The sequence below is a fragment of the Dipodomys merriami genome, unplaced genomic scaffold (assembly GCF_024711535.1).
Source record: "Dipodomys merriami isolate MVZ:Mamm:240054 unplaced genomic scaffold, mDipMer1.0.p SCAF_674, whole genome shotgun sequence".
Classification (NCBI taxonomy): Eukaryota; Metazoa; Chordata; class Mammalia; order Rodentia; family Heteromyidae; genus Dipodomys; species Dipodomys merriami.
In genome coordinates, this window is record NW_027206262.1 from 223392 (window position 1) to 231144 (window position 7753).

Consider the following 7753-nt stretch of genomic DNA (forward strand, 5'->3'; position numbering starts at 1 on the left):
ACATCTGGAATGGCTCATAACACAGCATGGCATTTCCTACTGTACACACTGCTATGCAGAAAATTCAGCTACCTTATTTTTGATTGTTGGTCATGGGGTTTGAACTTTGGGCCTTCACACAGTCCTTTAGCTCTTCAGCTGAAGGTGCATGCTCTACCGCTGGATTCATAGCACCACTTAGCCCTGAGATCCTCAGATCGGTAGCTAAGATTACAGTTGTGAGCCACTGGCAGCACCCGGCTTCAGTTACCTTCTTATACCCAGGTGAAACCCAACTTGTCAGACTACAAATCATATGCAATCCTTCGCTTCAGACTTTGAAACCAGCATCCAAAACCATACTTCCATAGATGGAGAGAATAAAATTGACACTCCCCTCCCACCCCTGCTCACATTCACCCCACTCCCTGCCTAAGACAGGCCACAACCTCTGGAGTTCTTGGCAAGGCAACGCCCACCCTGCTGTGATTTCACACTCAGGCAAACCTGGGGAGATCTTAGAAATTTCTGTACATTGAGGCCAGCACCTGTCTCCGAACCACAGCACCTCCACTCCTTCACCATCTCTTGTAGGCAAGGGGTGTCTTTCCGGTCTTTTTTTTTTTTGGTTGAGGGGCTTGAACTCAGGGCTTGTATACTGTCTCCGATGATTATTTTAGCTCAAGGCCAGTGCTCTACCATTTGAACCATGGAACCACTTCCAGTTGGAGATTGGAGATGAGACTCTAATGGGACTTTATTGCCTGGGCTGGGAAACGGGATCCTCTGGATCTCAGCCTCCCAAGTATCCAGGATGACAGGTGTGGGACACCAGCCCAGGGCTTATGGTGTCTCATTCTTTAGAATTTCCTCCTAGTCCTCCTCTAGATACTACTACCACCTAGATACTCCTCTACCATCCTCAGAGACAGCAAATGGAGCTTGGAAACTGGGTAGGGCCATGGGCATTAAAGGGTCCCCTCCACATCTCTACCCCTCTCTAAGCTCCCATATGCCTCCTGTGGATGGCCTGGTCATCCGGAGCATATCAGACCCACTAGGACTTCTGGGGCCTACCTGTATCCCCCTGTCCCACCCAACAGGTACCTGAGTATTTCTGGGGCCAGCTGCTTCATGTTCTGGTGGGAGATGTTGGGAGGGTTGCTGATAACTGGTCCAGGTGTTCAGGGAAAAAGGAGTGTCCAGTTCCCCTCTGTCAAAGAAGGAGACAGAAAGAATGGATGGATCTACTAAGAACTACAGGGCATAGCCATCCACCCATCACCAAGGTCCCTTTGAGTGCTGTTTTATGTTGACAGTCCTGGTGCTTGACCTCGGTGCCTGAGCGCTGTGTCGGAGCTTCTTTTGCTGGAGGCGGAGGCGAGTGCTCTTCCACCTGAGCCAAGGTGCCACTTCTGACTTTTTTCTGTGTATGTGGGACCTAGGAATTGAATCAAGGCTTTCCGGTGTGCTAGAGAGCTCAATACTGCTAAGACACAATCCCAACCTTGGATAGCTGTTTTTCTGTGACCCCTTGGGCCTGTCTCGGGACAGTCTTGCACATCTGTACCGAGTTTCTCAGCAGCAGCCATGGCTGGAAATGATCATGCTCAGCTATGTTGTCCTTTATCTAGAGCGTCTTTGCACTCTGTGCTTCCTGTCTGATCCTCCTTGTTAAGTAAGATCTCCTTTCAAATCCTGCTTCTAAGAAGCCCACTCCAATTGCCTTGGCAGAGAGGGATCTTCACTCTGCAGGCTGCCGGCCTTGTCACGCTCTGCCTTCTGGCCGGTGTGGATTGAGAGCGCATGAAGGAAAAGGCCTGGCTTCCACCACCCACTTTTTGAAGGTTCTCATACACTACCCTGGGACTGGTGCTGTACCATACTCCATGAGAGGGCACTCAAGGTCCAGGCAGTAGGGGCAACAAGATGAGGCCATTTTTTGTGTGGGCTTGAACTCAGGATCTGGGAGCTCTCTCTCTGAGTTTTCATGCTCAAGGCTGCTGCTCTACCACTTGAGCCACAGCTCCACTTCTGGCTTCTTGATGCTTCCATGAAGAGAAGAGTCTCTCTGGCTTTCCAGCTTATGACTGGCTTTGATCTTTGATCCTCAGATTTCTGCCTCCCAAGTCGCCAGGATGTGAGGCTTGAGCCTGAGCCAGAAGTGATGGGCACCAGATCCTTTCTTTTTAGCTTCTGTTTATCTCCTGTCAACTACCAAGACCCAGTTAAAATAGTCAGTTTCAGGGGTTCAAGTTTGTCTCCTAGATCAGTTAATCCAAGGAGATAAAGTGTGAAAAGGCTACTTTGAATTGAATTGGCCTAGGTGAGTGTGTGTGTGTGTGTTAGAGAGAGAGAGAGAGAGAGAGAGAGAGAGAGAGAGAGAGAGAGAGAGAGAGAGAGAGAGAGAGAGAGAGAGAGAGAGAGAGAGAGAGAGAGAGAGAGAGAGTATGACTTATGAGTTTCAGGGATATGTACCCCCATCTCTGCGGTGCCTCATCCTCCCAGTGGTGAGTCAATCCTGGATCCCCACCTCAAGGAATGTGGGTAGGGAAAGTATGTAAGGTCACATCAAGTGCAATGATCTGAATTCTATCCTGCAACTGAAGCCTGGAGAGATAATGGAGAGAAGGAGATTTAGAGATTTAGAGGAACATCAAAGGAAGCCCCTTATCTTTGGCTACAAGTACCAGAGAGAAAATTGAATCCATCCTTTTTGGTAGTAAGAAAACAGGTGCCCACTATTCATTTATTTTATTATTTGTTTTTGTGAGTCTTAAGTCTTGGATTTAGGGCCTGGGTTTCATCCCTCAGCTTCTTTTTCTCAAGGCTGAGCCTCTACCACTTGAGCCACAGCACCACATCTGGCTTTTTTGTGTATGGGGGGAGGTTGTTTATGGGAGATAAGAATCTCACAGACTCTCCTGCATGGGCTGGTTCTGAGTCACAACCATTAGACCTCAGCCTCCCGAATAACCAGGATGACAGGCGGGAGCCAACAGCACCTGACTGCCACCATCCATTTATAATGCCCTAGGACCAGTTCTGGATCACCCACACTGCACCCCCCTTGTGGTGAGTGGGAAGCCAACATGGGTGCATTTTATACTTCAGCAGCCTACCTACCTATGAGCATTGTTCCGGGTCAATCTGATGGCAGCTTCCTCCTTATTGACAGCAAAGACTTGGCTCTGTCACAAGAACAAATGTCTCCCAAGAGGTGTCAGGCCTAGGGTCTTTCCTCTGCATACTGCCCCTCCACCCCAAAACAACACACTCCAGCAAAACAAAGTAAACATAGAGTGGATTCATTTTCTTATAAACAGGGTCTAGCGAGATAAGTGGTGGTGAGGATCAGAGGCCTAGGATCGTGCTGGGTGGGAGGAAAACGCGATGCCTCCTTATCCACTTTCCTTTAACTGTCTTAGCAGAGGGTAGTGGGGAAGGACTCATGGGAGGGACGGATGATGAATATCCGACACAGTCTAACCCAGACACAGAGGGGCTTACCTCAGGGAGCTAGTTCAACAGGCTGAGAGAAACAGCTCCTGACCCACAGCCCACCTCCAGAATGGGAGGGCCATCTTGAGTCCCAGCCACATGGGGACCCTGGGCCACCTCCTCCAGCACCCATTCAACCAGTTCCTGTGTGAGAGAGATAGGTAGGGAGAGAGACAGAGACAGAGAGAGATAGAGAATGTGTGTGAGAGAGAAATAAAGAAAGAAAGAAAGAAAGAAAGAAAGAAAGAAAGAAAGAAAGAAAGAAAGAAAGAAAGAAAGAAAGAAAGAAAGAAAGAAAGAAAGAAAGGAAGGAAGGAAGGAAGGAAGGAAGGAAGGAAGGAAGGAAGGAAGGAAGGAAGACAGACAGAAAGAAAGAAAGAAAGAAAGAAAGAAAGAAAGAAAGAAAGAAAGAAAGAAAGAAAATCCAAATTACACTTTAGCTGGGTGTTGGTGGTGTACAGGACTATAATGTTAACTACACAGGAGGCTGAGATATGAGGATCATGGTTCATAGCCAGCCCAGGCAGGAACATCTGTGAGACACTTATCTCCAAAGAACCACCAGAAAATTGGATGTGATGCTGTGGCTCAAGTGGTAAACTGCTAGCCTTGATCTGAGGAGCTCGGGGACAGTGCCAAGGTCCAGAGTTCAAGCCTCACAACTGACAAGAAGTGGACTTGCCACCACAAGAAGTGGAGTGAATAACACCCACTGTCCTAGGGAACATGGCAGAGAAGTCAGGCCGAGCTTGCTGTCAGCTGGGGGTCATGAGTAGGTCACCTAGCGTCTCCATGCCTTGTTTTCCCCAACTGCAAAACTGAGCACAATGAAGGATCCCCTTCCTCATGGTGATAGGGTAAGGATGAAAGAGAGCCATGTTTTGTTTCATAATCCCGTACCTGTTGCATGATAAATAACAGGCCACATCTGAGCACTTTCTGAGTATCTTCCTGTCATATGCTCACAGAATTGCCAAGAACCATATCTGACAGCCTCTCCTTCTATGCCTGCCTCTGCCCCAGAGATCCCCCTGTATTGAATCTTTGTTTCCTCACAACTCTCTCAGGAGGAGACTGAGGACCAATGGTCGAGGCCCAACCCAGAGCTTCACCTTAAGTCAAGAATTGGATGCCATGGACTAAGAGTTTGGGACAATCCATCTAAACTGATGACTGAGCGTGGCGCTGCATGTCTAGCATTCCAACTAAAGAGGACCAGGCCTGCTGGCGCATGCCTGTCACAGACAGGAGGGCTGCAATCCAGCCCAGCCTGAGCATATATTATCTATCTTGGGAATGCCCAAGACAGAAAGGCTTAGCTCACATGGTAGAAGACCTGACTGGCAAGCCTAAGGCCTTGAGTTCAAACCCTAATATACCAAAAAGAATTAGAGGCCTTGTGCCAGAGGCTCATGCATGTAATTCTAGCTACTCAGGATACTGAAATCTGAAGATCACAAGTCAAGATTTAAAATAGGGTTGGCCTCACCCATGAGACGTCATTATGAGAAGACCCAGACTCTGACCCATACAAGTGCACTCCATACTAACAGGGCTCACATCCTTACTAAGAACTGGCTATGCTGTCTGTCCCCCTGGGAGTCACCCCCTGTGGGCCCCACCCCCAGGTCCTCCTAAGCTCTCTCTGCCACCAACCAGGCCTAAGGGAGTAGACATCTCCAGGTCACACAGATCCTTTGGTCTTATAATTTAATGGTGCTGAGTTCCCTTCAAGTGTTCCACCCTTCCAGGCCCCTAAAACTCTGCCACAAAGCCCATGCATCCCCCAAAGATAGCAGTTATAAGTTACCAAAGGGTCCAGCGCTCAGTGTTACAACACACTTCTACACACACACACACACACACACACACACACACACACACACACACACACACACACACACACATACACACAAAGCCGGCACGGGTGGCTCATGTCTGTCATCCTAGCTACTCAGGAGGCTGATATCTGAGGATCACGGTTCAAAGCATGCCCATGCAGGAAAGTCTGTGAGGCTCCTATCTACAGTGAACCACCAAATAGCCAGAGATGGAGCTGTGGCTCAAGTGTCAGTGCACTAGCTTTGAGCACAATGGTTCAGGAACAGCACCTAAGCCCTGAGTTCAAGGCCCAGTTCTTCTACCTCCAAACACACACAGACACACACACACACACAGACACAGACACACACACACACACACACACACACACAAACACACACATGGACATCCAGAGGCTTCAGGAGTCTCTGAGAAGAGAACCATGACCTCCCTCCATAAGGATCACATCCCACCCCCGAGAAGGTGGCACTCCCGACTTCAGACCCACTGTAGACAAAACATTGAGCTTCTCACATACCTGGAATGTCTCATAGCCCAGCATGGCATTTCCTACTGTACACACTGCTATGCGGAAAACTTAGTCACCTCTTTATTTTGTTGTTGGTCATGGAGTTTGAACTCTAGGCGAGGGCATTGTCCCTCAGTTCTTCACCTGAAGGTGACCACTCTCCCACCTGAGCCACAGCGCCACTTTCTATTCGCTGGTGGTCCATTGGACATCAAGTCTCACAGAACTTTTCTGCCTAAGCTGGCTTTAAATCTTGTTCCTTAGATCTCAGTCCCTGAGTAACTAGGATGACAGCCATGAGTTACTGGCAGCAGGCCAAAGAAACTTTTCCATGCCTTTCATCCTATCTCCTCAGCAGACTTAGATCTGAGGACTGCATTTGTATGCACCTTTCTCAGCAAAGTCCATGAGAACTCTTTATCTCCAATTAAACACCCAAAAAACCTGGAAGTGGAGCTGGGGCCAAATGGCAGAGTGCTACCTTTAAGCATCAAAGACAAGGGATAGGACCCAGTCTCTAGTTTCAAGCTTTTTCTAGCAAAGACCCACCCTAGAAAAGGAAGCAGATGGGCACACTGGAGCTCAAAGATCACACATAATACTCAAGACTCCCAGAACAGACCCAATCCTGCTCTGATTCTTTAGATTCTATGCCCTACATCATGGCAGTCTTAGATGGGACTGACCATGCACCAAGTTAAGACGTTCAAGTACAATCTCATACTGAGGATCCCTGACCTTATCAAATACTCAGGATCTCTCACTGTCCTGCATTGACACTGGGCAGTGAGGTGAGGTCTAGTTATCCAACCACAGGATGTGGGAATGAAAGGATTTTGCAGCCAAGGGAAGAAGACTGGAGGGCTCTTTGTCCCTCTCTCTCGGGATGGAGAAAAGGGCTGATCCATCTCAGCAATGTTCCTGGGTTGTGTATATCCTCAAAAACAACCCTTCTCAGAGTCCAGGGCCTCTGGTTTTCCCACCAGCTTCTACCCAAGCCTGCCCCACCTTCAGTTAGCCCTCTCTGAATCCCTGATCTGCCATCTAGACTAAAGGCTGAGCCAGAAGAGAGACCCACCTTTGTGTCTGAGAATGGCAGACAAGATGTCATAGTGCCCCCTAGAGGAAGTCTTGGGGCTACATGGGTCCTGATGCTGCCCTCATTCCCTGTCTGTCCTGTGCCAGTGGCATACTTACCTCTGTCTCTGGTGGAGGAATGAACACCGGGGGTGTTGTAAAGCCTAACTCGGAAATCCTTACCCAGACGACCACCAGAGACCGTCACCAATGTAAAAGCAAAGGAGTCTTTATTGGAATCTTGAGTTTGGTCCCCCTAGTGTACATGGCACCAGCCCATGATGCTGAGAGGCCCTGAGCCCATGGTTGCAACACTTTTTATACATTTTTTTAGGGAAGGTAGGGCTTTTCGTACATCATAATTTCTTGTAACAAATCACTACAAACCCCAGGAAAATCACAAAACAACTCTATAGTATGATTGGCACACTACAAAGTGGGAAAGGACCCGAAACAAGTTGTTGGTTAGATCAAGGGGGCTGACGTTCTTTAAACTGCTTGGCTTGCACCACAGGGGAGTCTCAAGAGGATACATGCTAAACTGCAGGGTTGCTTTTTTAAACAAACACCACCTGTGGCCTGACTGCAGGGTCACCAAGCACTCCACCACCTGCCCGCCTACAGTTTTCCCAAGGATTGTTTATATTCTTAGTCCCCTGGGAATTGCGTCTTCTGTTCATTCCCAGGTCGGGATCATGGTCAGCTGCATAACTCATACCTCATAAGATGCTCGCTAGCTCAAGATAGAGTCACCCAGGCCTCCGTCTTCTCAGGGTCACCTTCAGATTGATCCTAGGAATGTCCAAGTCCCCAAGGATGTACTGCACAGGTATCCTGTGACAGCCA